This window comes from Cavia porcellus, unplaced genomic scaffold (assembly GCF_034190915.1).
Source record: "Cavia porcellus strain 051 isolate PalLab524CR breed Dunkin Hartley unplaced genomic scaffold, mCavPor4.1 scaffold_8, whole genome shotgun sequence".
NCBI classification, from domain to species: domain Eukaryota; kingdom Metazoa; phylum Chordata; class Mammalia; order Rodentia; family Caviidae; genus Cavia; species Cavia porcellus.
Window position 1 is genome coordinate 8,081,929 of NW_026947491.1, and position 19,128 is coordinate 8,101,056.

A 19,128-nucleotide genomic window follows, 5' to 3' on the forward strand; every position below is an offset into this window, starting at 1 on the left:
TACCACAAGTAATCGGGAAAAAGCAACAGAATCAGCTAAGGCTGAGATCAAGAATGTCCTTCAAAGTTCTCTAGTGTTTCCTTTCTCTGCCTGTTTCTTGATAGCCATGGGTTGAGCGTCTTTTCCTTTACCAGACCCCTTTGTCATTCTCCTCTACCCTGGCGCTGGCTGACCAAGGAATGAGACCACAGGACACAATGATTCTCTCCTCCATCGAGTTGCATGTTTCAGGTAATCTTTCCCAATGACAGGATAGGACTAAGATGCTAATTCAGAATTGTGAGTAGAGTACAGGTGGGGAGACCAGAAGCACTGTTACTTCTGTCTTTCACATTTGTGCCTGTATCCATGTAAACAGACCATTTGGTACAAGGAGAACAATTAGACCAAACATGAGAAGAGGACAGACACAGCGTACCCAGTGATCAATTAGATTTATCTACCAGTGTGTAATTCAAGAATCAAGAAACTCAGCTTAGTCTGCATGGACCCAGAGAATAGAAACATACTCTGCTCATCTGAGTTCAGTTTCCCGATGTCCCCTTCTCCTCGAGGAGATGCACAGTCGACACTAACACAGGCTCTTCAGGGCTGACCTTGCTGCTTCCAAGATGAATAGTCTCTGCGGCACTGTATTCCTCTCATGCATGAAGCACATATCGCCCTGTCCTTCAGGAAGGACTGCTACAAGCTAACCATGCAATGACTTTTCTATTTAGAGAAGACATGCAGGGAGCCAAGCTTGCCATCAGGGAAACCAGTCAACCTTGATAAGAGCCCATTACTAATCTGATTTCACCCAGTCTTACCTAGTTTTTGCCTGTTTTCTGTTATATTTGCTTTCTGTTACCCAGCCCTTCCTATACTAACTTAGTGGAGGTTAAAAGAATCAAGATGCTATGTGTATCTGAACCAATTCCCTATAATTAATATATTTCTTATGCTTCGTAAATATATAGCAATAAAATTTTTAGAAGAGAGTATCTGATTAAAGTAGGGGAAAGAAAGCCATAAATTACAATTGTATACCAAGTTTAGTAGATTCAACTAAAATATTCATAAAATTAAATTAAAACAGTGAAACATCAAAAAGGTAAAATCTAAACATAAAATTTGACTGATATTCTTTAAGTCATAAAAAGTAGCTGAAATTGAAAATGTATAAATTACCACAAATTAAGCCAATATATACTATATTGGTACTGTATGCAATATACATATTGATATATGCATGATATTCATACATTTCTATTTTCTAAGAATCTAGTATAAGAGTGAGAGAGAGAGAGAGTAACAGATGAAGAGTTAGCCAATGTTGGAAATATTGACATGTCCCTGTTAATTTTTGATATGTCAAGTCAAAACAATAAAATTGATTATTGTTCAAACCAAGAGACCAGTCTGACTAGGAAAAGGACAAAGAGTGTCTTGAGATCAAGTAAAAGAAACAGCCAGCCTCTCAGCAGAAGAAAAGAGACTATTTGAATAGGGTGGAGTATTGTTCAGGAAATTAGATGCCAGATTTTTGCAGCATGTATAGAGATTTTAGAGAAACACTTTGTGTTCCAAGTAATTTCCCACCCTGCCAAGTTGTCATCCATGTGCGTGAAGGCAGAAAAACAGATTTTTCCTTGCTTTCCATAGACTTCCCAAAAGTCTGCTTTTTGGATGACAGATGGAGTTTGTCCAATCTCAAAGGAAAAAAAGAAAGAAAGAGTAAAATGAAAAAGGTATTTTAACAGTAAGTTGATGAGTGTTTAGCAGATAATGTCTTGTGAGTGAGATGCACAGTGTACTATCAGAACAATCATCTTCAGGCACCAGATGTGGAAACCACTAGAAACATTAAAAATAGTGCCCTGAGTCATCCTCATAGTTCTTAGAATCCAAAGTTCATTGGCTATTAATGAAAAGATCAACACACAAGATAGGAGTGTACTTATGCTTTTGGAAGTTAAGAGTAAGTTTTTCAACAACTAGAAAACTGGTAGAAAATCAAAAAGGAGATTGTAAAATTTTTAAAAATTCAAAGATATTTTATTTTACATACCTAAACTTATTGCTAGGTTTTTGTGAGCAGTTAGGCAGAGGTAGGTGTTTGGGACTAGTGGGAGAAGATGAGAAGGACATGGCCTTTGTGCAGCTAGCTTGGCTTGTGTACCTGCAAAGGCACTGGCCTGAGCAATGGAGTGTAGTGTTCCCTGAAATGCGTATCTGCTGCTTGTTTGGGGAGTTACGATGTTTCTAGAAGTTTAAGGATGAGAGGTGCATTAATGATGGAGGCTCTCTGAGTATTGATAAAACCATTTTTGTGCCAGATGGCACGATGGAAATGCAAAATGCTGACTGTGTACTTTGAATCGGTGCATATATTTATGATCTTCTCCTTTGCCAGTGTAAGATTCTGTGTAAGAGCTGGAAGTTCCGCCCTTTGTGAAGATGTTCCAGGTGGTAGTGGATTTGTCTCTATGACTTTTGACTGCTTAACTATTGCATATTTTACTCACTTTTGAATGTGTTCGTCAAGCTGCCCTCAATGAACCACGTGTCAAAGGCTAGAGAGAGATGTGTGCTACTAATGTGAGGTAAAGGTTCTATAGGACCTCAGTGCAGTCATGATAAGGGCGTTCTTTGGAGGTAAGGAGCAAAGTTGCTGTGTTGAGAGGACTACAGGTTGCAATAGAGATGGAAGCATCCTGAGAGGGGACTAGATATACTGAAGATAAGGAGGAGCCATCAGGGCAGGGGAGTATCTTATGTGTGCTAAGTTCATTTAGACAATGAAGTGAGTATACTACAACAGATTGTCCCAATGTGAACTTTTTGATTTCTTGTGTCAGTACAGCTGCAGCTGCAAGGGCTAGGAAACAGGGTGCCCATCCTTGCACTGTGTTGTCTAACTGTTTTAACAAGCAGGCTACCACTTGAAAGGAAGGTTACCCTATGTGTTCCAGTACTCCCACAGCATTGTAGCCTTCAAAGGTAGTGTACTGAGTGAAAGGTTGTGGGGGGCCTGGGAGAGGGAGGCCTGGGGCCCTTAGGAGAGCCTCTTTTAGCTTATGAAAGGAGGTGTGCATCGGTGCAAAGAGGTCTACAGGCTCTGATAAGGAGCATCTTAAAGCTTTGCAGACAGGTTGAGCTAAAGCTGCAAAGTTAGGAATTCAGAGGTAAAATAAGTTAGCTGAATCCAGAAAGGATAGGACCTGTTGCTTGGTGATGGGCACCTGGAGATACTGAAGGATCGCCTTGCGATCTGTGATGATGGAAGGAGGGGGAAGAGTGAGAGTGAGTCCCAAGTTGACATTTGAGGAAACTACTTGGACTCTAGCAGGAGAGACTGTGCAGGTTGCTGGAGAGAAAACTGAGAAGTGGCTGTATGCTGCAGAGCTAGAGTGTGGGATGGAGGACACAGGGGAAGTTCAGCAACATATTGAAAGAGATTTCTGGGTTTGAGGCCAGGAGTGATGAGGTCAGCAGAAAGGGCTTGGCTAAACAATAAGGACTATGTAAAAAATAAATAATAAAAAACTGAAAGAGTAATAAGATCCAAAATATATAATATTGTAATAATGAAAGGGAAAGGAAGTGCTTGAAACGAAAGGACAACTTGTAGGTATACACAAATAACCGTATGTGTGGTTAAATATGTAAGATAGATAACAATACTACTAAGTTTTTGTTAGTTCATCTAACAGAATAGTTTGCGCTGCCACTGTTTGATTGTCTGTTCATTATTTATGCTTTGGTTTTGTAACCCGAACAACTACTTCTAAAATAACACTATGTAATATAGCAACTAGTGATGATTTCTTTTTTAATTTTTTTTTTACTTTAAAGAGATTGAGACAGAAGAGGACATAACAAAGCAGATCAGAACAAAACAATGTAAGCAACAGAGTACTTCATCACAAGACAAGCCGATATTAACAGTAGCTACCATAATGTCTCTTTCTTTGAAATAGTTGAGTGTACCTTCACATACAATAGTATCAAACACAACAAAATAGTATAAAACCACTCAAGAAAATGAAAGTATTACAGGGCATTCAGAACCAAATAACAGAAAATTAACAATGGCTACTCTATTATCTCATTCTCCATAGGAAATTAGTTTATACTATCACACATAATTAAAATACAATAAGACACAACATGATAGAATTAATGGAAACAAAGGAATAAAAGCATGGTAGGATTTCAAAGCAAGATATTAAATCAGCAATGGCTATTATAATATCTTGTTTTCTTTAAAATAGCTGTTCATACCATCACAGATAATAAAATCAAACAAAACAGAATAAAACCATTCCAACTAATGAATGAAAACATTATAAGACTTCAAAGCAATGTAATGGGGAATCATGATTACCATAAAATCTTATGTACTCTTATCATTTCTTACCCTAGGGAGACTATACGGTATTTATATATGTGAGTTTGATTTATTTTGCTTATGAGTATGGTCTCAAGTTGTGCCATTTATTTATAAATATCTCAGTGTGATCATTCGTTATAGCTGAGTAGTACTCCATTGTATAAAAATACCACAACTTTTTTATTCATTCCTCAGTTGATGGACACTTAGGTTGTTTCCAAGATCTGGCTATTACAAATTGCGCTGCTATAAACATGGGTACACGTATACCACTACAGTAGAAATCAAAGAGGATCTCAGAAAATGGAAAGATCCTTATTCATGGATAGGAAGAATAAATATTGTGAAAATAGCCATTCTCCCAAAACTGTTATACAGATTCAATGCAATCCCAATGAAAATGCCATCAACGTATGTCATATAGATCCAGAAAAGTCACTCCTAAAATTCATCTGGAACCAGAAGAGACCTAAAGTAGCAAAGGCAATTCTCAGCAGCAAAGGCAAGGCAGGAGGCACAATCCCTGACTTGAAGTTATACTACAAAGCTACTGTAATAAAATCAATGTGGTACTGGGAATAAAAACAGATCTGAAGATCAATGGAGTAGATTAGAAGATACAACCACAACTACAAATGCACTCAACCATTTTATCTTTGATAAAGGGGCCAAATATGTTCACTGGAAGAACAACAGTCTCTGTAATGAATGGTGCTGGGAAAATGGTTCTCTATATGCCAAAAACTAAAACTAGACCCATGCTTATCACCATGTACTAAATTAAAATCTAAATGGGTCAAAGATCTGAATATTAAAACAGAAACACTAAATTGGTTGGAAGACAAAGTAGGTAAAAATCTTGAAGATATAGGGTAGGTAGAGAATTCATGAACAAGAATCAAATTGCATGGGAACTACTTCCCAGAATCAATAACTGGGAACATGTTTTATTAAAGAGTTTCTGCAGTCAAAAGAAATCTCCAGTATAGTGAAAAGAAAGTCCACAAAGTGGGAAAAATCTTAGTGAATTGTCCCTCAGACAAAGAACTTCTCTCTAAAACATATAAAGACTTAAAAAAAAATCAGACCCTGCAAAGTCAAAGACCCAAACCAAAAAGGGGCATCTGAGATGAACACACAGTTCTCAGAAGAAGAAATACAAATGGCAAATGAATACCTGAAAAAACATTCATCAGCATTAGTCATTAGAGAAATGCAAATTAAAACAACTCTGAGATCCCATCTCACTCCAGAAAGAATGGCCAGGATCAAGAAAACCACCAACAACAAATGCTGGAGAGAGTGTGGGGAAAAAGGAACTCTCCTACACTGTTGGTGGGAGTGTAGACTAGTACAACCATTGTGGAGGTCATTCTGGAGATTTCTCAAAAAGCTGGGATTGGAAGCCCCATTCAACCCAGCTATTCCACTTCCAGGCATATTCCTAGTGATGATTTCTTAATGTTAAAAAATAATTGGTAAGTGTTGGTGATATCTTGAAATGATAATATTTGGGGTAAAAAAAATGCAGACTGTCTCTGAATCTCTAAGAGAGCACTGCCTAAGTGAGTTGTTGACACCTAAGAGTGACTGGGTCACTCCATGTATACACAAAGAAATCCTGACAATCAGGGTGCAGGGGCCTGGTGAAAAACTGATCTTTGAAGTTTAGGTCTATGAAGTGAGTGGTAGAGGGAGGAATATGATATGATAGAGCATAGTGTAAGGGTTTGGCACCATTGGGTGAATTGACGTAACAGCATTGTTAATGGCCTTAAAATCTTGTACCAAGCAATAGGAAAAATTAGGTTTGAGTACCTGAAGAATGGGTTCATTGTATGGTGAATGGGTAAATTTGAAAAAAACTATTGTTAAGAAGGCACTTGATTATGGGTCTGAGTCTCTGTTGATGTTTGGGAGTTACAGGGTATTGGGGAACACAAGGAAAAATTGAAGGATCTCTGAGATGGTTTATATAGCTGTAGGATGGGTAATGAGGGTGGGGTTGGAGGTGTCCCAGACCATGACATCAATGAGGGAAGGAGGAAGAGGAAGTGAGGGACTGGTGGATGCTGTGATGGCATTTGAAGAACAAAAGCTATAGGGAGGGAGATGATAAGAAGAAATCAGCTTTTGGAGAAGATCCCCACCCAAAGCGGGTGTGGGGTATGTTGGTATTACCAGAAAGAGATGGGTGAAGAGGAGTGTTTGAAACCTGCAGGAGTGAGGAAAGGGAAAAAGGTGAGACAAAAAACTCAGGAGCGCTTTGTCAAGAAGGCAGAGGAGTTTGGGCTTGAGGGTACGGTAAAGGGAAATTAAAGACGGGCGGTAGATTGTCTAAGGATGTGGAGGAGAAAAAGAAATGGAATCCAGTGGGACAGTGTGAGCAGAAGTACCTGAGCAGCGTTTCATGACTGAATAAGAGACGAGTGTATCCTCAGACTAAACAAGGCCTGAACATAAGGAATTTTTGACAATTTGCCATTGCAGTGACAGAAGTCATCTAATTCTTGAAGTATAGAGCAATCAAAAGATTCCCCTACAGGCCATTGGCTGTCATTAAGTTTGTAAGCTGGCCAAGCCACTTGGTAGTAAAAGATCAATCTTTTAGGAGCCAAGATTACAAACCAGGCACCCTAGTGGTGAGTCTTTTTTAGGTTGGGAGTATTACTTCCCATAGTGATCAAATTAGATGTGAGCCAAGAGCTAAGATCAAAATAGTCTGGGCCACGCTTTTCAAAAGAGGTCATTACCTGTTTTGAGACTGTGATTGAGAGAAAGCCACAACGTCCATTTTTGTTGGCCATTACCAAGGTTGGGAGGGGGTCCCAAAAAATGAGGGTATAATAGCCCTATCTTAGGGCTTAAGGGCAGTAGCCCTGCCCCAGGAGTGTGAGAGTATTTTTGTCTGTCCAAAGGGTTGTGCAGGAGGTTTCCAAGTGCCAGCTCATGGATTTCTGAGACTGAGGGACTGAGAAACTGTGACAGGAAACCCCAAACTGAGAGGTGGCTCACCGTGAGGAATGAGATGGATTAGTGTTGGATACAGGCTAGCAACAGCAAATAGGCAGATCCCAGAGAAAAGAAGAGTGGCTTGTAGGCAGGGAAGCTCAGAACCGGGGTGACCTTCAGGAGCCCCACACACTCCCAATCCGAGTCACACAGCACCAAAATGTTACTTTTGCTGTTGCAATAGAGAGGCAAAAAGAAAGGGGGAAAAAAGGCCTTTATTGGGGAAGTGTTGAGCAACACACAGCTCACTGGAATCCTCTGGGCAGAGCCAAAGGGGACTGAGGGTTACCTATAGAGGAGAAGTTTAAGGGGTGGACTTGGAGGACACATTGGGAGCTGACTGGAGCTTTCTTCACACACACACACCCAGGAAAAAGAGGAAGTTGTAATCAGGGCAGAGTGGAGAGGAAGAAACTTCTCATCAGAAGGATAAGCTGCTGTTCTCTGTGTTAGCCTTCAGCCATGGTAGACCACCATCATAACGTTCAGTAAGTAATACACAGAAACTTCTCACCTATAAAATGAGGGGAGTAGAGAATACTATTCTAATTCAGGGAAACACCTACCGTGTAGAATTTGCACCTAGAACTTTTCCATGTGCAAAAATACACCTTTTTTGGTTGGCTCTGCCTGGCCTTAGCTTTTGAATAGCCCTCTTTCCTCTTCCTGCTGTAAACATGAATTGAGAATTGTGATCTTTTTGTTCATGTTCATATCTAAATTCTGCTACTTCCTCTGATTTTGGGATCATGAGGAAAAAACTCTGAGTTTCAGTTTCCTTATTTTGTAAAACAAGAAGAAACTCAGATCTGTTTCTTGTGATAATTAGTTTGACTGGGATAGTAAAATAGACAAATAGTATCAATCCTAGACAAAGTGTTAGATGTGTTAGCTGCTTACACTTATAGTGTATTTACTAATTATTTTTACATTAGAGGCCAAAGAGTCTTAAAAGTTTTAATGAAGTATAGAAAAAGCCCTTTTGCTTTAAACCAGATTCCCTTAGGGTAACTGACATTATTTTTATTCACAGTTACATGACTTCTGATTGTTGTTCATTAAACTTTAACTGGTAAATAATGCCTTAAAATGTATACAGACTGATAAAATAATCTGTAATGTTTTCATAAATGTATGTAGTGTGTAACGCTAAAATCAGGTTAAGTGTGTTAGGTTTTTCACTGCATTTGAGAGACAAAGACAGACATAAGAAAAAGTCTTTATTGCCAGCAAGGGAGGGCTGCTGGACCCTGCAAGGACCCTTAAACAGGAAAAGCTGGCCAGCAGCTTTTATGGAGTTGGGCTGGGGGTGGAGACTGGATAGTGATGCTGGGAGAGGATTGGAGGAGCTTTGGCATGCGCATAAAAGACAAGCCCGAAGTTCGTTTTGAGCTTGGAAGAAGAACACAGAAGTTAGTATGGGAGAGACATGCTGTCTTACTAGGGCCCAGCGCTGTGTAAGGCAGGCACCACATTAAGTCTGGCAGAGTCCCATATGAGCGGAACCCATCAGAGTATACCTACTGTGAGACTCAAATAAGATCTGCCTCTCCCAGCTCCCACTCTGCCTGCAAGCAGAAGTGCTACGGACAGCAGAGAGAGCTCAGATTAACACCACAGCCAGCTGGCATTAGCTGGCATGGATGTCAGAAAGAAGACTAGACGGGACAAGGAATTTTTCAGGTCCCAGGACATCTGAACATATCTAGGGACCTCTGGGGCCACCCAAAAATTTACACTGAAGGCTTCAAGGACTTTGCTACTGAGGTGCAAGACAGCCAGAAAACTCAACCACATCTAACCGCCTACAGTCCCCTGCCTTCATTCCATATCTATAAAAGAGATGCATTTCTCTTCATTCCACACAGACATCCCTCTCATTCTCTGTTTGCCTGCACCGAGGCACAATAAATTCTATGCCATGTTGCATTTACACAGCCAAGTGGTCTCTACTGACCTCTCCCCAACACTCATACCATGCGTTACACCTATGTCCTCTAACATTTGTCATTTCTTTGTGTTAATATTACAGACAGCTAAGTTATTTAAAAATATTATATGCAGTCAGGTAGGACGGGCTCTGGGAAAAGGTCAACGCAGCAGACAACTGTGGCCGGAGGCCCATTCTTTGAAGGTTGGACCTCAGGATAGAGAATGACTATACTCACACACATCCTCTAGGGATGAAGAGCACTGATTGATATTCTAAATAGGCATCTGTCACTGTGGGTGGAGATAAAACCTCCCTTCCAGGAAAAGTCCCTGTTCCTGTTGGGCCCACCCACATTTGCTAAGTGACTTGCTTCCCATTTAATCCCCACATAATTAATATTACCTAAGTGATTATACTCGTATTCTTACTGGCTGCCCCACTGCATACCTGCTTTGTGATTTCCCATTGGATCAAAGTTATCTAAGTGATTATACTTATAATCTTATTAGTTGATTAGAGTTACATTCTTTTTTTTTTTTTTTTTTTTTTTGTCTTTTTGTTTTTTTATCGGTACCAGGGATCGAACTCAGCACTGCCTGCTTGCAAGGCAGGAGCTTATGCTGCTGAGCTAAATCCCCAGCCCCTAGAGTTACATTCTTATTTATACATGCCTTACCTCATGGCTGTGCTCTATAAAACTCCCTTGAGAAGCAGAGTCCCCAGGGCCACCCACTCAGAACCACTTAGTCTCTCAGACAGAAGCTTTATTTCTCTCATTGAATATTTTTCACTCTTTTCTTCCTTTGTTCCTAGAATTCATTCATCAATTTTAGAGAGTACAAACTTGTATTCACAGAATACGAGGCATCCAGTCGGTTGGAAGTTAGATTTTCTATTTGGAGGTCCTATATCATCCCCGTATCAGTAAGAATATTCAGTAAACTTTTCTAGCTCTTTGAAATGCAAAGTTCATTATTACTAGGTATAGCTACCCCATTATGCAATAACACCAGAATGTCTTAACTAAATACATATTGGTCAACATTTTCTAGCTCTCTCTTCTTTTGCCCTGCTACCATGATTATAGTCTCAACCTCTCTTGTCAACTTTTATTGAAAGATTTTTGCTTTAGAATAAATTACTGTACAATTATGGTGGTGGTCTAACATGGTGGAAGGCCAAAGTAGAAACACTTACCACTTGCTTCTTCTTCTTTAGTCCTAATTGCAATTCCATTTCCCATTTGCACATGAAGAAAATTCCAATCAATTGCTCATATATCATCAATGCCTGCCCCATGCCACATCCATTCAGAGGTGATATAACCCTCTGCCCCTCTGAATTCAGTTGAAGGAGATAGCCCAACTGCTATGGGTTGGGTGTTCCTTTCCACATCCTCAGCAAACACATTTTTTGCTTTTTTCCTTTTTTCCTTCTCTAATGCACCAGAAAACTCTAACATTTATCACTAACAGGTGTTTTAGATTATACATATATATGAGATTGTGTAGTACTTATCTTTTTGATTCCACTCAAATATAATAATATTCACTTCTGACGTAGGGGAATGAAACTCCCCATCTACTAGGTGTCTGGTATGAGTTCATATTCTCTAAAATTGAAAAAGCCTCATTACTGTGAACAGCCAGTGTGGGCAGAGAGAGCCAGCAGATCCACCTCCACCTGCTGGGCCACCAACAGTACAACTCTTGCTTCCTACAGGCAGCCAGGGACATGCACCCAAGTAAATCCCTTTCACTTCACCCACAGGCCACTTTTGGAGGCCCTTTCTTCCTTTGGACAGCCATCACGCACCAGGAGAATCAGATAAACACACACTGTGTGCCTGCCACCATTATGGGAGTCCCAGTGTAGACATGCAGGCTGAGAAAAGCAGTCCACCCCCCATGTACCCCTGGCCATTGGGGAAGCTGCATTGTATCTGCATAGGTCTGGGGAAGCCCATCCCATTCCCTGCTACCTCCCTGTAAACGCAGGGCCAGAGGAACCCAGGTGCCTGTCCATTACCCTTCCCCACAGAGGGGCAGCCAAAGTGAGAAGTACCTGGGACCCCACAATCAGATTGCTGGAAGGAAACCAGGAAAATGTCAAGACAAAGGAATAAAAGGCCATTTTAGACTTCCAGCTCACAAAAATAAGTCTGAGAGATACAGTTATAGAAGAAAATGGAAGGCACCCACCTGAAATCTCTGAGAGGATAGCAACTGAAGTAAAGAAACAACTTCATGAGTCTGTAAAAATAATCAGATCATAATAATGTCTCAGATAAAAGAAGAAATAAAAACATAATGAAAGAATTGCTCAGCATATCTAAAGAAGACAGATAAAAAAAGAGCATAGGAAAATTATGGAAACCTTGAATGAAATATATAGAATTACAATACATAAAACAGATTCAAAAATATCTGGGAAATTAAAAAGTCAATTGAAAGCTGGGAAAACTACTTGAAAGAGACTGAAGATAGATTTTCAGACATTGAAGACAATATTGCAGCTAGTGATTGTCAAAGGAAAGATCTTTAAAAATAATGAGAAATCAGGAAATAATTCAATGGCTGCAAGACGATGCAAAGAGGAATAATTTAAGAGTGATAGGTATCTGTGAAGAAGCAGGGTCAACACAAATGAAATAAAAAGGTTATTTACAGAAGTAATAGCAGAAAACTTCCCAAAGATGGGGAGGGGATCTGGCATGCATATAAGTGAGGCATATAGAGCTCCATCTAGCCATAACCAAAGTACATCTATACCCAGATATATAATAATCAAGATTATAGAAATTCATCACAAGAATAGAATATTAAAAGCTGTAGGAGAAAAGAGACAGATCATCTATAAAGGAAAATCAGTCAGAATCACAGCAGACTTATCAACCAAACCATCAAGTCAAAAAGAGTTTGGAGTGAAGTGTTTCAAATCCTGAAAGAAAACAACTTCCAACCCAGGTTGATGTACCCTGAAAAACTATCTTTCAAAATTGATGGAAAAATAAGGTACTTCCATGATAAATAACAATGGAAGGAATTCATGACCACCAAATCAATCCTATACAGCGAACTAAAGGATATTCTAGAAAGAGATAAAGATGACCATGGTTCCAGGAACAGCAGCGTGGAGGATCACCAAACAGGACAGGCAACTAATGAAAGGGAGAAGCGGGGGTCCAACAGCAGGAAAACAGCAGGGCAGAGACAAACCAAATGTATGCTGGTTGTAAACATTAATGTTGATGGCCACAATTCAACAATAAAAAGAAACACGGGGAGAATGGACCAAGAAAAAAGATTCATCAGTATACTTTCTATGAGAAACACATTTAACTCAAAAAGACATTCATAGATCAAAAATTAAAGGGGAGAAAGCAATTGCTCTATCTGACAGCAAACCAGAAAAAATCAAGGGTAACTTGCCATCAACCACAGAATGGATAAGAAAGATATAGTATTTTTGTACAGTGGAAAGCTACTCAGCTATAAAGTAGGATAATCTCGAGGCTCTTATAAGGTAAATGAACACAACTCGATCATGTTCATGGGCAAAACAGTTGGAACTCACACAGGTGAACCCGAGCATAAAAAACAGGAGTTAGTGGGATCCAAAAACACAATAGCTAATATAAAAGTGATAGGGGAGAAAATGCCTAGGAGGAAAAGGTGGTAATTGATGTTAATTTCTTATTGTCTTGTCTTTAACTCTTGTAATGTTTTCACAATTTTATTAGATTCGGTTCTGTTCTGTCTTGTTTTTTAGATTTCACTGCATCTGATGACATGGGCAGCTATTTTGAATACAATGGGATGTATTATGGTAATCACGGTTGGTTTACTATTATCTTGTTTTGAAGTCCTATAATGCTTTCATTCTTTTGTTTAATTGGTTTTATTTTGCTTTGTTTTGATTTTATTACATATGCTGGTATGAATGGCTATTTTGAAGAAAACGAAATGTAATAACTATTGTTTATTTCCTGTTACCTGCTTTTGAAGTCCTGTAATGCTTTCATTCTTCTGTTTTGATTGGTTTTAGTCTGTTTCCTTTATTTGATTTCTTTATGTATGAGGGTATGAACGCTATTTTGAAGAGAACAAGAGTTACTATGGTAGCTATCCTTGAGTTCCTATTGTTTTGTTTTGAAGTGCGACAATGCTTTTACTCTTTTGTTTTGATTGGTTTTATACTATTGTGTTTTGTTTGATTGTATTGTGTGTGGAAGTATGGACAACTAATGTGAAGAAAACAAGCGACATTTTGATAGCCACTCTTGATTTTCTGTTGTCTTGTGAATTCCTGTGTTGCTTACGTTGCCCTGATCTGATTTGCTTTATTCTCTTTACAATTAAAAATTAAAAACAAAACAAATAAAATTGTAGAATGAATTTTAGGAACAAGGATGGTTAAGAGCAAAATATATTTATTGAGAGAAAGAAAGCTTTTTGGGAGAGAGATGGGGTTCTAAGTGGGTTTCCAGATTGTCTTTTCTAAGGACTTTTAGAGAGCAAAATCACAAGGTGAGATGGGTCCAAGATGGGGAAAACATGGGAACTCACAAGGCAGACAGGCATAGGGGGGACAGAAGTATAGCAAACTAATAAGATTAATTGTTCAGTTAAAATTGACCAAATCAGGGACAAATAAGGAAGCATGTCATGTAGCAAGCAGACATGCTTAAAGAGCAGTGACTCTTTCAGTAGGGGCCTGGGATGGTGACTCCTGGCTTCCTCAAGGTGATCCATATCTATGTACAATATCAATCCCTGATGTTTTTACTATGGGTGTGGTTGCATTTGCTTTGCCTTTTGTTTTGAGGTCTTGCCCTCAGCAATGTCTATCTCCTCCAAGGCTGCAAGGTATCTAGTATTCCGTACTGGCTCCTTTGAGGACCAAGCCCTGTCTTATTGCCTATACTATTTCTAACTAACTCAGTTGCTTATAGCAATCCCACCTATGTTGTTACATATGAAAAAATTTCACTCATTTTATGACATAACAGTACCCCATGGTACATATGTAAAAAATTTTCTTGATCCATGAATTTGTTGGTAGATACTTTGGTTGTTCACATTTCTTAGTCTGAAAATAGTAGTATAATAATCATTGTATTGCAGATGTTTTATACATTGGCTTAATTTTCTTTAGATACATATTAAATAATGGGATTGCTGGATCATATGGTAATTCTATACTTACATTTTAGAGGACATACCTATCATACAAAATAAATACACCAATTCATTTTTTTATTGGCAGTGTACCAGAGTAGTTGTTTTTTTATATTCTTACCAACATTTATAATCTTTTATTTCTGAACAAATTTCACTTTAACTCATATGAAGTCATGTATGGGTTTAATTCACATGTTCGCATGATTACTAATTTTGAACATTTTTCTCATACACATGTTAGCCATTTTCATGTCTTCTTTTGAGAAATGGCTATTTTAAATTCTTGCCAGGCCAATCAGACATTAGGAGGAAAAAACTCTCCATATTAAAGATGGTAGATTTTCTGCTTCCCCAAGACACAGTCTTATGTATAAAGAATCCTAGATTCCACAAAAACCTGTTAAATCTGAAAAATAAATTCAATAAAGTTTCAAAGTTCAAAATCAAATTGCAAAAATTAGTAACTTTAGTCCAGGGACGGTAGTACCCACCTATAATCCCAGCACTTGGGAGGTTGACCCACAAGGATCATCGTAAGTGTGAAAGTATCATGTGCTACATAGTGATATCTTGTCTCAAAAACAGTAATTTCAATGCAATGACAATGAGCTATTTGAAAAATAAGTCAAAACAACCTCATGCATGATAATATCAAAGAAAACTGAGTAATGAATTAGTCTAATGTTAAAATCTCCGTAATACCCAATGCTATCTAGAGATGCAACACAATCCTTATCAAAACTCCAGTGCAACTTTACACAGAAATGTGAAAAAACCAATTTTTAAAATGTGTAACCACAAAAGATTCACATAATCAAAAGCACTTTTAAGTAAGATAGTGGGAGATATCCCACTACTATGAACTCCAGACCTATTATGAATGTATAGTATGTGATGTGATTGGAAAATACAGTAAATTTTGAAGCTAAAAAACATAATATCATAGTAAAAGACACATTGTCCTTTCCCCTCAAGATATTTTCCTTTGATTCTCAGTAACAGAAAAATAAAGAGATTTTCCTCACTTTAAACAGACTCATCCCGTCCTTCTTTCCCCTTTCTGTAGCAGCTATGAAATCCTCTTTCAGGAGTGTCTTAGTTGGGATGTTATGTCTAGTCCACTGTTGCAAACTGAATAGAGGTGTTTACCTTTCGTAGCTATTCTGACTTGTGAAAGAGCCAGAATGCACATGGTGTCAGATACAAGGTTGACATGGATGAGGACCCACCTTTATGTTTTCACAGGCCTGCCTTTCTGTTGAATGGTACCTAGCATCAGAGTTCTGCATATCTTTTATTCATGTTTCATGAAGCCACCCACAATGGCTAAAGTGTGTTGTAGTGGGGAGAGGGAGGTATTTTGAAGGGGATTCATGGCAATTTGTGTTTTACTTTAATATTGCTTTCTTTTTGTTACAAGATATCAAACTCAGGATCTTATGCTTGCCAGGCAGGTGCTTATGCTCCTGTGCTATATCCCTGGCCCTGAATACCTTTTTACAATTAAACATTCACCATATATTTTGATCTTTCCTTGTAATCAGAGTAGTATGGCATTGAATTTAAATCTTATATTGCATCATGTTAACAGCAAAACAAACTCAAAATTGGTTAAAGGCTTAAATGTAAAACTAGAAAGTTACTAGAAGAAAATAGCAAAATACCTTGACCATGTCAAAGTTTTTACTCTGTTCTCAGAATCACAGGCAAGAATCATTAGTAGTTTTTCTGTCTTGAAATGTCTTTATATACTTTTCACTTTGTTTAATGATGGGTTTAGAGAATGAGGAAATATTCTCCTTGCTTCTGTTTCTGGAGTAAGCTAAGGAAAATTTTTAAAATGTTAGGTGAGACCCACCAATAAAACTTATGTAGATCTGGGGTTACTCATTTTTGGAAGGTTCTTCAATATTGATCCAATCTCTCCTATACGAATAGGAGACATTATCTATTTAACTTTGAAATTTAGTCATTATTTTTCATTAAAGAATTGACCCAGTCTGCTATGAAGTGCATGAGCATGTTTTACTTTCTTTTGGAATTCATGGAATCAGTAATTACATCTTACTTTTCCTTTCTGATGCTTTTTGTTTTGTTTTGTTTTCTTTTCTTTTCCTTTCCTAATTAGCTTGCCTAAGGTTTATTTTCATGAATCTTGAAGAAAAAATCAAGTTTTATTTCCATTGCTTTTTGTATTTTACTGATGTGCTATTAATGTATTATTTTAAAAATACTTTCTGACTTCTAAATTTGCTTGTGGCTATATTTAGTATATTTGGGACTCCTGTTTACCATTTATATATAACTAGAGTTGGTAAACAGAGGTTCCAAATAACTAAATATTTCACTTTCTTTCCAGCATATTTGGATTAGCTTTAGATTTTCAGGAAATTAAGTAACTTAATTTACAGCTTTTTAAATGTTTAGTGTCTGAATTAAAATGCTGCTTCAAGTAATCATTTTCACTCCAATTTAGTATTTCACATGTTCTTACTCTCACAATTCATCTCCTCATTCTCTTTGGTGGTTTGGAAATTTCCTTTATTTCCTGAAAGCTACTAGAGAGCATAGAAAAGAATTTGTAGATTACTCAAAGTATTTTTCTTTCATAATTCCATAAGTAATGTCTTCTTTTAAAACATAAAAACAGATATAGATAGATATAAAATATAAAATATATATTATAAAATATATAAAAGGTAGAAGGTAATTCTAAATACTACTTTAATAAGGTACTATAAGCTGAACAAAAAAGATTAGAAAACAAATGGAACAAAAAGAAAAGTTATAAAGATGACATATTTACTAGATTTATGTCATATTTGTATACACAACCAATTTCTAAAATGTGAATGGTAGCTCTTATTGTAATTGCATTTCACAAGCTAGATATTGGTTTTTTAAATGAGACCATTTCAGTTAAACCTGAGTTAAATTTTCATGGCTACTCAAACATCTTTTGAAAATGGGATGTCAGCTCTGAATATCCTTTTGTTCTTGTTATTCATATAGCTCCTTCCTTTTTTACTATGACATTTGGGTAAGTCAAATACAGTTTCACCAATGAAAAGCCAATTTTAATGCAAAATCATTTACATTTCATTCAGTATCATAGGGAATTAGTTAATATTACACATGTACACAAACATGCACCATTTTTCAGTATCTAGTCTTGATCATTGAAGAATAATTAAATGAGAATGTGGATTGTTTTCATTTTATTACGTATGATGATTTTGACTGTTTCAGTGTCTCACACAAAACAGATAATTAATACTAATTTTCAAAGAAAGAAGCAAATCCCACAATTGATTGTTCTGTAAATCAAACAGAAAGAACTGTTGTAATTTACCATTTCTTCATTTCTGCTACCTCATTTCAGGTACTGAAGATGTCAACAGAAGAATCAGTAAACTTTCACATATTATAAAGAATGATGTGTGACTTTAGTATGAAGCATATGAAATATGTGAAGCAGTGTCATTATGTGACCTTGGATGGGAAGACACATGTTAAATATCAAGAAAATGTTATTAAAAATAAAAATGGAGCTGGGGATTTGGCTCAGTGGCATAAGCGCCTGCCTTGCAAGCAGGCAGTCGTGAGTTCAATCCCCGGTACCGATAAAAAAAAAATGGGGATTTTATTTTTTATTGTGAAAGGAAGAAGAAAACCAGAATTTCAAAACAAGATGATAAGAGTAACAATAATTAAAACATCGTGTAATGATATCTTTATAGTAGTTACTCAGTGAACAAGATTTAAGCATGAGGTATTGTCCAAACAATCTTTCTCTTCAATGAACTAAGAGAAACTAGCAATATATTTGTTTTAGCTATAATATATATTTTTTTTCTTTTCTCTTCCTTACTTTCCCCTTTCTTCCATCTAAGTTTATCTTTTCTTTTAAACAGTTTCTCCCCAATTCACAACATCTATTGTGTATTTTTGGACCTATTTGCTTGTTCAATTTTTCTCACTAGTGAGACTATATTATATTTACACATATGGGTCTGATTTATTTCACTGATGAATATGGTGTCAAGTTGCATTCATTTATCTATAAAAGTATTGAGTTTATCCTTCTTTATGGATGCATAGTACCCCATTACATAACAAAACCACATCTTTTCAACCACTCCTTTTATGATTTGTGTTTGGATGTCCTCCCAAAGCCTCATGTGGTCATAGGAGGCAGGCCTCCTGAAGGCAGCTGAATGTAGCATTTGTGACTGATTCACTATCTAGCGCTGGGATTCTTGTTGTGAGTGTTGCACCCATCCAGGGGTGGATAGCTAGCACACAATATAAAGGAATAAAGGCAGTGTGATTTTCCCCTTTTACTTTTGTCACCTTGGTACCTGTCACATCTGTGAACTGTTGGCCCTCAGCCTTAGCACCCTACTTTGGAACTAGTTGAGTATGGATTGAAACCTCCAAAAATTGTAAGCTAAATAAATCTTCCCTTCCATCATTTTGGGCACCAGGTATTTTGTTTCAGCAATGAGGAAAAGTAACCAAGACAAATCCTCAGTTGATGGGCATTGTGTTGTTGGTAAGATTTAGTTATTACAAGTTTTGCTGCTATAAACATGTTTGCACATATATTACTGTGGGATAAAGTT

The 19,128-nt window shown here is 37.5% G+C and overlaps 1 long non-coding RNA gene across 1 annotated transcript in view; it reads left to right on the forward strand.

The window, feature by feature from the left end:
* LOC111754805 (uncharacterized) overlaps positions 1-18,367 on the forward strand; it is a 155,093-nt gene extending 136,726 nt beyond the window's left edge. Inside the window, exon 6 of the long non-coding RNA XR_010049053.1 lies at positions 17,886-18,367. This is a non-coding gene — a long non-coding RNA (uncharacterized LOC111754805). The remainder of the gene's footprint in view (positions 1-17,885) is intronic.
* Positions 18,368-19,128: the final 761 nt, after the last annotated feature.